Source organism: Pan troglodytes, chromosome 5 (genome assembly GCF_028858775.2).
Source record: "Pan troglodytes isolate AG18354 chromosome 5, NHGRI_mPanTro3-v2.0_pri, whole genome shotgun sequence".
Taxonomy (NCBI): Eukaryota; Metazoa; Chordata; class Mammalia; order Primates; family Hominidae; genus Pan; species Pan troglodytes.
Genome location: NC_072403.2, coordinates 32,435,343 through 32,450,906, shown reverse-complemented (window position 1 = coordinate 32,450,906; position 15,564 = coordinate 32,435,343). Strand labels below are relative to the sequence as shown.

The window sequence follows — 15,564 nt, the reverse complement described above, 5'->3', positions numbered from 1 at the left end:
ATCATTTTAGATGCCCGGCTCACTTTCAGTCCCCTCCAGCTACTGAGGATGAACCTAATGATAGCCCAGGTTCACTACTTACTTGCTTGCCAGTAAGCTCAAACTCAGGTCATGGGTAACCATGCCTACAGCCTTAGTTATTCTAGGATCACCTGAACCAAGTCAGCTTATCATGAGTTTGTTCTCCTGGAAACTTAGAGTACAATATTCCTTCATCCCAGTTCTAGGCCTGGAGATTTCCAGTGTGGACTGGAAATCTTTGAGGTTGGGTGGAAATGGGCTGTCAGCTCCTGGGCCTCGTAGCTGTCATGGTGGAATTTAATCAGGCTCACAGCTGTTTCCCTCTCCCAGCTTTCTATCCACTTCTGTCTCTGACCTTCATTTGTGGTTTCCTCTTCTCCTCAGGAGGCCCCATAGTTCTCTGTCTCTCTCTCTCTCCCCCCACCCCCCTCTCTCTATATATATATAGAGAGAGAGGACTGTAAGTCCAAGCGTACAGTGTCAATCAAGCATTAGGTTGAATGTGCCACCCTGATGTTAAAGCAAGTGGTTTACAACATGTCATTTTCTCACACTTTTCTCCTTGGTTGACAACCCTGTGGCAGCAATAGTTTCCCTGAGACGGGACTTCGCCCTATGGTTATAAGCTAATGAGCTAATAAGGCAACAGTTTAATCGGGAAGAGAGGTGGGTTTGGGGCCTAAAATGGATGTCAATGCGGCAACTGGAAGAGGTCCTTTTATGCGACCAGAGGGAAGAGCTCATTTACCACCAGGCATGGGGTAGAGTGTGCTGTGCTGTGGTAGTCAAGATGGCCAGGCCCTCTCTACATGACTCTGAGACCAGGAATTTGGTGGTGGTGGCAGTGGGTCCCCATCCTGTGAAGGATGAGGCCACACAGAGCCTCAAGATCAGCTAGAGTGAGAACTTAGGGCCTTCTCAGGTCTTTCCAGGGCACACATACAGCCCTGGGCATGTGCACAACCCTATGTATATGTGTGGACTTCTAGAATCCAAGAAATACGTCAGAGATTTTCAAAGCCCTCTGTATATATTTCACTCCTCAGCCTTTCCTATTAAGCTTTTTAGTTATTGTTTGCTCCAATGATTACCCACCATCTCAGACAGCTGTGATGTTAAACAATTGTCACTGGTTATTGTCAACAAATGCTCCCAGAGAAAACCCTGTTCACACTTGGTGAGCTTTGAGTCAGATCAAATAAGGACAAAGCTTGCAAGTGACGTCTTCTGGGTGCTGAGTTTCAGGACACACCATCCAAAAATATGAGTGCAGGAGACCAGAATATGTCATCTCAAAATATGCCACCCTGGCATACTGACCTTTTTGAGCTAAAAGAAATTAAAGACCAGCCAACATAGAAAAATCTCCTTGCCTTCCCCTCAACTGTCTAAAATGAATTATAAAACACCCCTTTTGTAAAGAAAAATTTACATCTATAAAAGAAATTTTTACTAGTAGAGGTATTTATACCAGGAAGAGAACTGCTTTGAGACAAGTTTTACCACTTGGGGAACTTTTATCTGTAACAAGGTAACCTTTACTCACCATACATTTTCTTCTCTCACCATCCCATAATTTGTCTCCATCGTTTCCCAGAAGCCCTGACCTCCTCCTTTCTGTAGCTCAGGATGCTATATTAACTTCAATCATCCGGCCCTTCTTTGAGTCTCATATTTTGAGATTTGAGGGACTCCTGTACATACGCATGTAATTAAAATGGTTTTTCTCCTGTTAATCTGTTTTAGATCAATTTAATTAATAGCCTAGCCAAATAACCTAGAGGGGTAGAGAGAGGCAGATTTTTCCCTCCCCTACACAAGGAACAACTAGGCAGGTCTAGTAATGACAATTCTCTAGGAATGGGGTTTTTAAGGAGCCCCAACCCCTTTCTATTCCCTCCAGTGACTGTCAGGCGCTGTTTTTCACTGTGATTGTGGGGTGGTTTCTAGGCTACTGCAGAGCTGTGATGGGGTGGTGGTAGTGTAATAGGACATGTTAAAATGCCTATAAAACTTACTGTTCTTACTGAGGTTCAGCCATTTTTCTTGAATAAAATTCACTCTGATTGCTGCAAGCCTTAGGTTAATTTACAGAGTTCTGAGAAAGTTGATTCTGGCAATTTTTTTTTTTTCGAGATGGAGTTTCACTCTTGTTGCCCAGGCTAGAGTGCAATGGCACGATCTTGGCTCACTGCAACCTCTGCCTCCTGGGTTCAAGAGATTCTCCTGCCTCAGCCTCCTGAGTGGCTGGGATTACAGGCATGCACCACCATGCCTGGCTAATTTTGTATTTTTAGTAGAGATGGGGTTTCTCCATGTTGGTCAGGCTGGTCTCGAAATCCCAACCTCAGTTGATTGGCCTCCCACAGTGCAGGGATTACAGGCGTGAGCCACTGCACCTGGCCTTTTCTGCCAATCTTTGCCAGTGTTTATTGCTTTTATGGAGGGAGGGATTTTCAGAAGTCCTCACTTAACCATTCTCACTGACTTCTCTACGTGTGTGTGTGTGTGTGCGTGCATGCACACGTGTTTAATGTCTAAAAATATAATTTGAAAATAACTTGTGCTTTAAAACCTCAGCCTTTTCCTCCCAGGGTAGATTTGGTTATCTTAGAGCAGCAATTCTCAGATGTTTTGGTCTCATGACCTTCTTATACTCTTGAAAATAATTGAGAATCCCAGAGAGTTTTTATTTATGTGAGTTATATCTATCAACACTTAGCATTTAAAAATTAAAACTGGGCTGGGTGTGGTGGTGCACATCTGTAACTCCAGCACGTTGGGAGGCCAAGGTGGGTGGATCGCTTGAGCTCAGGAGTTCAAGACAAGCCTGGGCAACATAGTGAGACCTTGTCTCTACAAAAAAATACAAAAATTAGCTATGTGTGGTGGCATGCACCTGTAATTTCAGCTACATGGGAGGCTGAGGCAGGAACATCACTTGAGCCTGGGAGGTGAAGGTTGCAGTGAGTCTAGATGGCACCACTGCTCTCCAGCCTAGGCGAATGATTGAGACCCTGTCTCAAATAAATAAATAAAACAGGTTTTTTTTTTTTTTTTTTTAAATGAGACAGAGTCTCGCTCTGTTGCCCTGGCTGGAGTGTAGTGGTACAATCTCGGCTCACTGCAACCTCCGCCTCCCAAATTCAAGTGATTCTCCTGCCTCAGTTTCCTAGTAGCTGGGATTACAGGCACGCACCACCATGTCTGGCTATTTTTTTTATTTTTCATAGAGACAAGGTTTCACCATGTTGGCCAGGTCTGACTCCTGGGCTCAAGTGATCGGCTTGCCTCGGCCTCCCTGAGTGCTGGGATTACAGGTGTGAGCCACCATGCCCGGCCCTTAAAACACAGCATTTTAAACACAATAATACACATTGTGACATACATTCCAGTAGGTGTCAGAGGGATGATGTCATCATGTCTTCAACATCTGGAAAACTCCAATGCACACATGTGAGAGTATGTGAGTAAAAGAGGCAAATAACTTAAAAAAAATTTATTTATTTATTTTAAAAAATAGAGATGGGGGTCTCACTATGTTGTCCAGGCTGGTCTTGAATTCCTGGGCTCAAGTGATCCTCTCGCTTCTTTTTTTTTTGAAACAGAGTTCTCACTCTGTCACCCAAGCTGGAGTGTAGAGGCGTGATCATGGCTCACTGCATCCTCGACTTCCGAGGCTCAGGTGATCCTCCCACATCAGCCTCCTGAGTAGCTGGGACTACAGGAACTCACCACCATGCCCAGATAATTTTATGTATTTTTTGTAGAGATCGGGGTTTCACCATGTTGCCCAGGCTGGTCTCAAACTTCTGGCATCAAGTGATCTGCCTGCCTTGGTCTCCCAAAGCGTTGGGATTACAGGCACGAGCCACCATGCCCAGCCACAAATAACATTTTAGTATCATTATAAAAATTGTCTTGGCCAGGTGTGGTGGCTCACACCTGTAATCTCAGCACTTTGGGAGGCAGAGATGGGTGGATCACCTGAGGTCAGGAGTTTGAGACCAGCTTGACCAATATGGTGAAACTCCATCTCTACTAAAAATATAAAAATTAGGCAGGAGTGGTGGTGTACACCTGCAGTCCCAGCTACTCGGGAAGCTGAGACAGGAGAATAGCTTGAACCCAGGAGGCAGAGGTTGCAGTGAGCTGAGATCGTACCACTGCACTCCAGCCTGGGTGACAGAGTGAGACTCCATCTCAAAAAAAAAAAAAAAAAAAAAAAAAAAGTCTTCACCTCATGGATCCCCTGAAAGAATCTTAGGGTCAGACCACACTTTTGAGAATCCCTGTCTTTGGTGGTTCCAGAGAAATAGACTATAGGACATCCACTGGAGAGCCCCTCAGCATCAATACCTTGAGGAAGTTAAGGAAAGAGGATAGACAGAAGGAGAAGTTGAAATATAATGCAATCTCACAATTAACTCTGGAACTGGGGTGACCCTTCAGAGTTGTGTACCTTGTGCAAGGGGTCCAGGACCTTTACACCTATGTTTTCCAGTCATTGGATGTGGTCCACTCACTGAGAGGTGGAATAACCTTGGGCAACAGGGCTCTCTTTGGCTCTTTAACAATTCATGGTATGGAGTCAGCTGAGGGCCCTGAGCCACCAACACTCTCTGCAGCTGGTTGATTGTGTGTCTCAGTCCAACACGGAGTGACCAGGGCAGGGCACCACAGCATCCACCTCAGTGGGGAAATGAGAATGGAGTTGGACAGTTTGTGTGGAAGGGGGCAGGCAGAGAGAAGAAAAGGTTTTGGTGCTGGAAATAGTATAAAATGAAGGAGGAAGGAATATTTCTCTTTGTTTCTCAGGTACAGCTTTCAGTTCTATCCAAAGTTGGCCCCTGAGTTCATGTGAGAGAAATCACATTATTTCTCTCCCTCTGCATAAGAAATCCTTGAACCAATGGGGACATGCTCATGGATTTCCCTAGAGAACTTTCTGACAACTCTGGCTCCAGATTAGTTTAATCTGTTCTCATTCCCATTTGTAGTTCAGTCATTTTACTGCATGAATAGCTGGGAGACTGGTTTACTTGCAGCTCAGTTACTTACTATGTGTTTTTAACTAAATACTTTCACTTTTCTTGGCCTCAACTTCCTCATCTCTACAAAAAAAACAAAAACAAAAACAAAAAAACGATGCTTGAAATTCTGGAACCAAGCATTTATGGGATTTTAGAGAAAATAAAGTATGTGTTCTGCAATAACCCAACATATTATTTTCCTGGAAAAAAAAAACAACAAACACCTTGAATTCTGCAAAATCATGCAACAAAAACACCAGGGCTTACAAAAAAATAGAGTTGGGCTTAGACAACTAAAAACCCATGCAGGTTTGTTTCCAAAACACTAATTAAGCCAACCAATCAGCAGCACCCATTCCCTAATGCCCACCAAATTGTCCATAAAAACCCTTAAAAAGAGAAAAAAAGAACACTAATAAAAACATCAATGATAGTGATACTTTTAGCACAGTTACCCAAACTCCTAATAACTAAACATGTTGAATAGTAAATGTAGGGCTTTACCTGAAGGTAGGTGAATGTGGCTTAATAGAAAGAAGTATACTGGCTGGGTGTGGTGGCTCACACCTGTAATCCCAGCACTTTGGGAGGCCGAGGCAGGCAGATCACCTGAGGTCGGGAGTTTGAGACCAGCCTGACTAACATGGAGAAACCCCGTCTCTACTAAAAATACAAAATTAGCCAAGCATGGTGGCACATGCCTGCAATCCCAGCAACTCGGGAGGCTGAGGCAGGAAAATCACTTGAATCTGGGAGGCGGAGATTGCGATGAGTCGAGAACGCACCATTGCACTCTAGCCTGGGCAACAAGAGCAAAACTCCATCTCAAAAAGAAGTATACCAAAAAGATGAGTTTGCTGAATTTGGGAACAAAGCAATGGTGGGCTAATAAATCGTATGCAGGAAGAAATGCCTTGTTTAGTATTGTCTGGCAATTTCTGTGGTGTAAATACTCCTACTATGAGTGATTTTTGCTCACTACTTTCCTGAAAATTTAACAATCACCTCTCCTAAACTGGTGCAAGCTGGCTGGCTCTAGGACACCAACAGGAGTAAGGGCTGAGTAACATTGTGACAACAGGCTAAAGGTGGAGAAGTTGTCATCTTTGTACAAAATGTGATCTACAAAGCTATGGTCTTGTGTTTCTTTTAAGACAAAAGGAAAACCATGGGGCAAAAAGGCATTACATATGCTAGTGCATTTCTCTGTGGTTTTCTGAGCTCAGCTACTGGTGTATTTTGTACTCAAATAACTCTTCCTCAATGGCATAAAACATTAATTTGGGAGAAAATTGAGTATGAGTAAAAGGAACACCGACATTATAATGCTGTCATAATTCCAGGATTAACAAAAAGCACATGAGCTAATTCCTATTACAGAAACACAATCTGTAGGTAGAAGAGGTTTTGTATATGTGAAGGGTGGGCTGGGGATGGGCTGTGTGAAAGATGGTGACTAATTTGACAGCATGTCTGTCGGAGTGGTGTAGCCCAGGGATGTTAGGCTAAATCGGCCTGGGGAGCAGGAAGCTGAGCTTTCATAGAGATGATGCATTGCAAAAAGATTCCTGAAAATGCCTCTAAAATGGAGGGTTGCTAAATCCACAGGGGAAGAGAAGATCAGAGAACTTCTTGGACACAATGAAGTGAAGTTACATTGAGATATAAGCAAGGGTTGGACAGGCAGAAGATGGAGGGATCAGGGTTGGATATCAGTTACACAGATCACTGTGGAGTTCTGCTCAGAATCTCTTCAACACTGTCACTCCTGAGCTCCTCCTCATCCCTGCATCTCCCGACCCCTTGTCTTTCTGTTAGCATGATACGGAGACTCAAATGAAGTGCTGGATTTTGCTGCTCTGTTGGACACAGAACCAGAAACTTGAGAATGCAAGTTCTTGAAATTCCAAGGCAACTTCCTAATTTCACTGTCAGCTGGGTTTCATGTCATCTTCTGCTAACACAACTGTTTCTGTGTTTCTTCTGTGTACCTTTCTTGGACTTCAGCTTGGGGTGTTTTCTTTCCCAGTAATGATTTTTTTTTCCTTTTTTTCTTTTTACATGCATAACATAGAGAATACCCCTCCACATCAACCCTGTTCTCAACACCAAGATATTTCCTCTCACACTCCTAAGTCACTCAGTCTCAATCCTTTATATGCCCTCAGACTTATTCCCAAACTCCCAGAACCTGTTTTCAGAGATAAGGCAGCAATAAAAGCACATTAAGAAGTCCCCCATATCTGCCAATCTAGATGCATCTCCATTTTCTCAAGCCTAATCCCTGTTCATCAGAAGTAACTGAGGGTCTGACAGTAATAGCTGAAGCCTCAGGAGAGGAAATGGACTTTGGAGGAGAGAGGCTAGAGAGCAAAGACTATTAGTTGACATGAGGTGGCTGCTTAAGGGAGCCTATGGCTACATTGTGTTGTCACTTGTTTAGAAAAGAGCATATTTGTATTTCTGGAGGCAGAATTTTCTGAATTCTGGACAACAGAATCTCCTTAGGCCCCAGGCTTCACAAGACTGTGACCTCCTGAAAGTCCATCAACAATTGGGCAGGTGGTCAGGGGCTTTTTATCGCATGACCACAAGAAGAATAAAGGCTGAAGGGAGCCAGAGAAAGAGCCTTTGGGGAAAGCATAGATAAGGGGTTCTGTCACTCATGTTGTAGAAGGAGATGCCTCCTGCTTCATAGTCCAGGAAAATCTCAACCAGGGGGCTGGGATCTGACAAGAAGAGACGGGTCTTGAGTGGGGAGAGGGCCCAGTACCCATTTACAGATGACTCCACAGCCCAGATCCCATTCTTAAGAGCAAGGAGAATTTTCTTCCTACAGACTCCAACCAACCATTATTTCCCATCTCCCACCTCCACTTCCTGGTAATGTCTCTCTGAGGTGAAGGCTTCCAGGCCTAGCACACAGGGCCAGGAGTCACATCTCTCTGGTTTTTCAGGCAGTTTCTGACATGAATCTTCCAGTCAAACAGATTTGAATCCTAATAAAGAAAGAGGTGAGGGAGGGCTATGTTTGGGTCCAGAGTCACTTCAACTGGAGAGAAAGACAGAAACAAAAAGTCTGACCATTGGTGAGTGTTATGGTTACAGGACTATTTTTGCTTCTAAGAAACAGAGCACTGCTGTAGGAGTTGACAGGTCTCCTCAGGGGGAGGGCTGTTTGGCCTGCTCAGGGGTCTCCATTCCCCCAGGCTCCCTCTGTCACCAGCAGCCAGAGGGTGATGTTAAGAGTTGACTGTGCCCAGGGCTTGTAATGCCTCGTGAGATAATCTCACAGGAAGCTGGACTCTTGGCCATCTTCCAAAGCCCCTCTCTGTGTTCCAAGGAAGTATTAGGCTTTCTTTCTTTTTTTTTTTTTTCCCACAACTTAAAATCTCTGTGTTCATCACTAAAAGGGTATCAGCATTTTTCATTTCCACTTATTTTAGGTCTTTGGATACCTCAGAGGTTAAATCTCAGCACCCAGAGCAGTGCCCAGCCACTGACCTGCACAAGATCGAGCCAGTTTCCATTCTATAATAAAACAGAAACAAGAGTCATTGCCAGGTTAAAGAGAAAATCAGCTGGGTATGGTGGCTCACACCTGTAATCCCAGCACTTTGGGAGGCCAATGCAGGAAGATCACTTGAGCCAACTAAGGAGTTCGAGACCAGCCTTAGGGAACATAGCGAGACTCCATCTCTACAAACAATTTAAAATAATAAAGAGACAGAGAGAGAAAGAAAAAAAAACCTTGTGTAATTTAAAGTAAAAGACAAAACTAAACTTCCTCCTTTGTATAGTGGTGTGAAGAAGAGGAAGAAGAAAAAGAGGAAGAAGAAGAAGAAGGAGGAAAATAAAAAGACAAAACTAACATAAAAATCTCAGGAGCTTCTTTGTAAAATGAATAGAAATTCTTCAATAGGCCTCTGGGGCTGAGATGTGAGGAGGAGGAGGAAGAAAACGAGAGTGGGAAGGACGCACTGGAGGACTGCTACTATCTGAATCCTATCGCCTACAAAACATCAACTGATCAGTCAGGCACAAGAAAGTGTTCTGCTTCTTTCTGTCACCTTAGACATAACCTGGACATCAAACATCGGTGAAAAGAAGAGAAAAAAAGAAAAATGAAATAACCTGGAAGCTCCTGATGATTTGAGATCAGATCTTTACATACTAAGAGATGGTTGCTATATCTGGGGGCCTTGAGTGAAAGGCAGCAGTGGGAGCCCAGCACCCATTTCCAGACAACTCCACAGCCCAGAGCCCAAACTCAGGAGTTATGAGTTGAATTTATTTTGTCAAACAAAAAGAGTCAAACTCTGTAAAATATTGCAAGAGATTTATTCTCAGCCAGATATGAGTGCCCAGTGGCTTGTGACACAGCCCCAGGAGATCCTGTGAACATGTGCCGAAGCGGTTGGGCTCCAGCTTCTTTTTATACTTTATATTTATTGAGATGTTTTAACTCTGCAGGCCAGAGAGAGAGACCTACCTGAAACCGGCCTGGGCAGCTGGAGAAGAATGAGGGTGAGCAGACATCTGGGCAAGCCGGAGTTTGGGAAAACTGCCATCTTCGACCTTCCTGGAGCAGCAAGATACTGGTGTGAGTCTGTCAGGAGCTTCAGCCTAGCTGATGAATGGACAGGAGAGAGCGATGGGCTCTACAGACCCGCTCAGCAGTTCTTTCCAACTTGGAGTGCTCTGGTCATTTGCATCTGAATCCTGCTGTGTCTTCTCTCCAGTGGAGATTTTCAAACGAGGCTGCCATCAGCACCCACTCACCACCCTAAGTTTGGTAAATGACATATAAAACTTCAAACTGGCCCTACAACTCAAAAGGAGACATAGGAGAAGGGAGGCGTTCATGGGTTGCATATAAATGAGCACAGTTTGAAATCACTACACTAAAAAAAAATCTTTCAACTATAATAATATGTTATTTACTTTCAGCAATGAGTCAGTCAGGAATTTAGCCCAGGAAATCAACAGAAAAATAGACTCCTCCCTCCCCTGAGATGCTGCCTGCACTGGATTCATGTAAATTTAAATATAAATTTAGATTGATGTTCTTTCACCATCCTCCCCCATTATCCTTCTCTCACTTCAATCATAAATGCTCTTCTGTTTGCATCATAAATTTTTCCCCTCAATCCAGTACATTTTTCTTTTTTCCTTATATTTATTTTATTTTATTTTAATTTTTTAGAGATGAAGTCTCACTATGTTTCCCAGTCTGATCTTGAACTTTTGGGCTCAAGTGATCCTCCCAACTCAGCCTCTCAAAGTGCTGAAATTACAGGCGTGAGCCACTATGCCCTGCTGATCCTGTACATTTTTTGAGTTCATTGTACCAATAGTTCCTCCATTAGCTTGGTTAAACATTCACAAAACAAAACAAAATGCCCCCAAATGTGACAGCTGAGTCCTTGTAGGAAAAAATCCTTAAGTGAAGCTTAGTATCCTGGGGTTCATTGCATATTCATATATACAAACTTGGGGACTCATGCACTAAAAAGACAGACTCCTTTTGTTTACAATAATTCAGCCTTTGCTGTTAAGGTGATTAAGGCAAGTAGGTGTGGGTGGAGAGATAGTGACAAAGGAAGTGAACTAGAGGAATAAAGATCAAAAGATGGGAGGAGGTCACTAGGTCACAGTTAAGCAAGGGCAAGCAGGCAGGAACCAGCCCTGTTGCACTGGTGTACTTGGTCACCTGGGCAGGGTGTTGACAGGCTGTTGTGGGGATGTTGGGGACATCTAGAAAATATGGAGTTGAAAATTTACAATATACATATGAATCTTTAAGGCACATCTCTTTTTAGAACCTTTTGGAATACGTTCCTAAACATAACCAGGAGATATTTTAGGAGTCTTTTCGTCTCCTGGCTGGGGGCAGTGGCTCATGCCTGTAATCACAGCACTTTGGGAGGCCAAAGTGGGTGGATCACTTGAGGTCAGGAGTTCAGTACCAGCCTGGCCGACCAGCCTGGCCAACATGGTGAAACCCCGTCTCTATTAAAAATACAAAAAATTCGCCAGGTGTGGTGGCGTATGCCTGTATTCCCAGCTACTCCGGAGGCTGAGGCCAGAGAAGTGCTTGGCTGCGAAGGCGGACGCTGCAGTGAGCCGAGATTGTGTCACTGCACTCCAGCCTGGGCGACAGTGAGACTCTGTCTGACAAAAAAAAAAAAAAAAAAAGGAGTCTTTGCTCCTTTCTGACTGTAATTAGTTCCTAAGAACATGCAGTTGGAAGGTTTCTCTATTCAGGTTGTCCCTCTTCAGCCAAATCTCAGCCTCTTCAGGTCCTTACTCTTTGCATTCTACCCTCTCCATCCTCACCCCTTTCTCTGTGCCAGTTCCCCTCTCAGCTTTTCAGTCCCTTTTCTTCCAGGCCTTGTAGCCCTGGCTCTAAGCAATTTTCCCCACTTACTCCTTAATATTCCTATCTGAAAATCATAGCCCACAAAAAAAGGTAATCAATAGTTTTCTGTTGTTAATAAAAACTTTAGACAAATTAAATTTAGCAGGGTTTAATTTGAACAAAGAACAATTTGCAAACCATCAGAACGATCGGGCAGCCATCAGAGAGGTTCAGTGAGCTCCATTCCACAAGGGAAGTGACACACAGAAACAGCTTAATTGGTTACAGCTCAGAGTTGGCCTTATTTGAACATAGTCTGATCACTTGGCTGCAGGGTTGACTGCCGCCGACTGAAGTTCGGCTACTGGGATTGGCTGAGACTCAGCTATTTGTTACAAAAGTATACTCCCATGCCTTAAGCTTTCAGTTAGTTTACATACTAAGTTAGGTTGCAGTTCATTATTTAAGGACTCAAGTAAAGAGCCATCCCTCAGGCTAAATGTATACATATCTCATACCAAATTTAGTTTAATTTAACACAATTATTTCTGCTTTAGTTAAGATTCTCTGATCCAGAATAAAGGAAAAGAAAGCATGTGCTGTACACTCGGTCCGAGAAACACTAAGAGAATCCTCTTTGTAGGAATTTGTGTTTTGATTGGCTCAGAGGTACCATTTCTCATCAGTTGCTGGGCAGAAGCCACTGGGGACGGTTAGAATGAAAACTGAAACGATATTGAATTGTACACATTGACGAAAAGTTTCAGCCCTACCTCTCAAAGTGTTTGCAGCTCTCTGTGTTTACATATTTGAATTATTAATGTGTGTGTTACATGTACAATCAGTGTTTCTTCACATTCAGCTGTCTTTTATATCATAACAGAAATATCAGGAGAACTGAGTGGAAAAATGAAAAGATTTTAAGAAGATAGGTATTAATTAAAATGATACTGTGGCAGTTTGCAGACATCCCCTTGCATGTAATTGTTACATGGAGGATATTATCATCTTTTGTTTTGGATATTATCATCTTTTACCACAGAGCCAAATGAAAGTATGAACACAATGAAAACTAGATCTATCGCATCTATTTTAGTACCTCCAAAATTCAGGTCTCAGATCCATTACCGAATTATAGAATTTTCTGGTATCCAGAGTTAGTGCTGTCTATAACTGCATATTTTATATTTTTCACAAAATTATTTTGGGTGTGACTGAAGCTTTCTTCACCTCTTGCTCCTTATTTGTGCCATACGGTATTTTCATGTGTATTTGTTTCTCACTCTGACATGAAATATGTTCTAAGGTTAACCTTTGGGTAGACTGTGGGGGATGTCTTTGTAAGGGGTCCTTGCTACAAACCTTGGGACCTAGTGATAGCAGACAGGAGGCAGTCAGATGCCTAGGCAGGTAGCAATGGGTCCCCAGTGATACCCCACCTCCAAGCTGAAGACAGTTTAAAGCCTGAAAGCCAAACTACAAGGTAAATCCTCAGCCCAGATTGAGAACTTGTTGAGAACTTGTCTTCCTGTTTGGTGCACTTTCCTCTGATTGGTCCTCACCCTTCAACTACTTTCCATATACCCACCCTTTCCTAATTGTTTTTTTACACTGTTGTGGCCATCTTTGAGTGGTGTCTTCACTTTAACCTTTTTTGCATACTCACAAACCATTCAGCACACACTTCCCATTCTGAGTCCATAAAACAGGCCTGGACCCAGCCACACAGGGGGAGCTTTCCTGCCTTCAGGTAGGGGTGCCAGCATCCCCTCTCTGCTGAGAGCTGTTCAGTCGCTTGATAAAATTCTTCTCAGCCCTCCTCACCCTTCAACGTCTAGTGTATCCTCATTCTTCTTGGGCATGGTACAAGAGCTCAGGAACTGCTGAACGTGGGTATAAGCTATAACAGGTGAGCTGGGGCATGCCAGTTTAGCCAAGCGAGGGTTGGGTGGGGTGTTGCTGGCCAGAGGTCCCCTGCTTGCAAAGTGACAAATAAAAATCCTGTATCACTAGCACTTGCAACTTTAGTTGGGTCACAAATAAAATATAAAGGCCTATCATTTGTTTATGTTATAAAACAGACCCTTAAAGTAATTAAAACTCCTAGGACTTAGCTGAAACCTTGGCTGGTAGAAAATGATACTACAACAGTTTGAATTTAGGCTCTGTGGTAGAGTTGGCTGGCTGCTTGTTCAATACCAGATCTACTTTTCTCAGTAATAAAATCCCATTTTCTTATTGCAAGGTGTCCATCTCATTTGTAGACAGGGGAAGCCAAGGGACTAAGTTTGAGCCAATTGCTTGAGGGTGGAAGTTTATCAGATTATTTAAGGGGAGGCTAAAACAGCTGGTAGACCCTTACACTCCCCTTACTTTCTACTTCCTCTTATCTAGAATATGGACTTTGGAGCTGGGCAGCCCTTTTGTGACCATGAGGCAACATTGAAGATGCAAGCCACATGCTAAGACAGAAGAAAATAAAGACAGAACTAAGCTGGGGCATGTATGACATTTCAAGCTCTCAGATCAGCCCTTGATGGCCACCATCCATATTTATTGACATGAAAAGAAGTCCTCATTTTGTCAAAGCCAATGATATTCAGGACTGTTATTAATAACAAAATACAATTCTTCCCTCTACCCACTACAGTGTATCATGAAACTCTTCAAACATATAGGAAAGTTGAGTATAGAATCTCTATCTCCAGCCTTGAGGTCTCACCTGGACTCTTGGTTATTCAATGGACTACTCTGCATCTCCATGTGCATCTCTAATAGACTCCTCAACCTTAATGTATCCACAACTGAACCTTTGGTTCTGCACCACTCCCGTCTTGCTCCTTGTCTCTCCGTTTCCCCATCTCAGAAATTAACAACTTAATCTTTCCAGTTACTTTTCCTTCTTTCCTTCCTTCTTCCCTTCCTTCCTTCTCTCTCTTTTCTTTTTTGAGAGTCTCACTCTGCCACTCAGGCTAGAGTGCAGTGGTGCACTGCAACCTCCACCTCCTGGGTTTTAGTACAGACAGGGTTTTACCATGTTGGCCAGGCTGGTCTCGAACTCCTCACCTTAAGTGATCCACCTGCCTTGGCCTCCCAAAGTGCTGGGATGACGGGCATGAGCCACCGCGCCCAGCCCATCTTTCCAGTTTCTTGGGACTAAAACCAAAGATCTACTTTTCTCCTTTGCCATATGAGGACACATTTAAAAGGCTGTGAACAAGGATGCAGGCTCTTACCAGTTACCAAACTGCTGGTGCCTTGGTCTTACATTTCCCAGCCCCCAGAGTGCAAGAAAAAAAATTTTGGTTGTTTATAAACGACTCAGTCTTGGTATATTTGTCATAGCTGTCTGGGCAGACTAAAACATGCACATAAACAACCCTGTTTTCTGCCTTAACAAATCAGGTATTTAAATATATGTTCCTGATTCTTCCCATAATGTGTCATTTGTAATTTCAGTAATATAATTTCAGACTGTTTAAAAAGCTTTTTGTTCAACCCAGTTTTACAACTGGATTACTGAGTTGTCTAAAATCCAAAACACTATCATTTAAGCCAGCATTTTAGATGCCTGATTGTTTCAGTCAGGGTTCTCCAGAGAGACAGAACCAATAGGGGATACAGACATGAGAGGGCATTTATTAAGGGAATTGGCTCATGCAATTATGTAGCCTGAGAAATCCCATGATGGGCCATCTGCAAGCTGGAGACCCTGAGATTCTGGCAGCATGGCTCAGTCAAAGTGTGACAGCCTCAGAACCAAGCTGATGGCGTAACTCAGTCCAAAGACCCAAGGCCTGAGAACCTCAGGGCCACTGGTATAAGTCCCAAAGACCAAAGGCCGGAGAGCCTGGAGTTGTGATATTGAAGAGCAAGAGAAGAGTGTTCCAGAGAGACAGAGAGAGAGAGAGAATTCACCTTTCCTCTGCCTTTTGCTCTGTTGGGCCCACAGCTGATTGGAAGGTGCCCAAAGATATTGATGGCAGATCTCTTCCACTCAGTCCACTGACTCACATACCAGTCTCCCCTGGAAACACCCTCAGAGACACATCCAGAAATAATGCTCCATCAGTTGTCTAGGTATTCCTTAACCCAATCAAGTTGACACCTAAAATTAACCATCACATTGATTTACTTCCCGAATCCTCT

At 43.4% G+C, this 15,564-nt stretch overlaps 1 long non-coding RNA gene across 2 annotated transcripts; it reads left to right on the top strand.

Annotated features, from left to right (window-relative positions):
• Positions 1-3,404: 3,404 nt before the first annotated feature.
• LOC104006754 (uncharacterized) lies at positions 3,405-14,116 on the top strand. Of its 2 annotated transcripts, none has more exons than XR_001718334.4 (3): positions 3,405-3,487; positions 9,528-9,849; positions 13,810-14,059. It is a non-coding gene; the product is annotated as an uncharacterized LOC104006754 (long non-coding RNA). The 2 variants fall into 2 exon arrangements; XR_001718335.3 differs by having other exon boundaries at positions 3,406-3,487; positions 8,501-9,849; positions 13,810-14,116.
• The last annotated feature ends 1,448 nt before the right edge of the window (positions 14,117-15,564 follow it).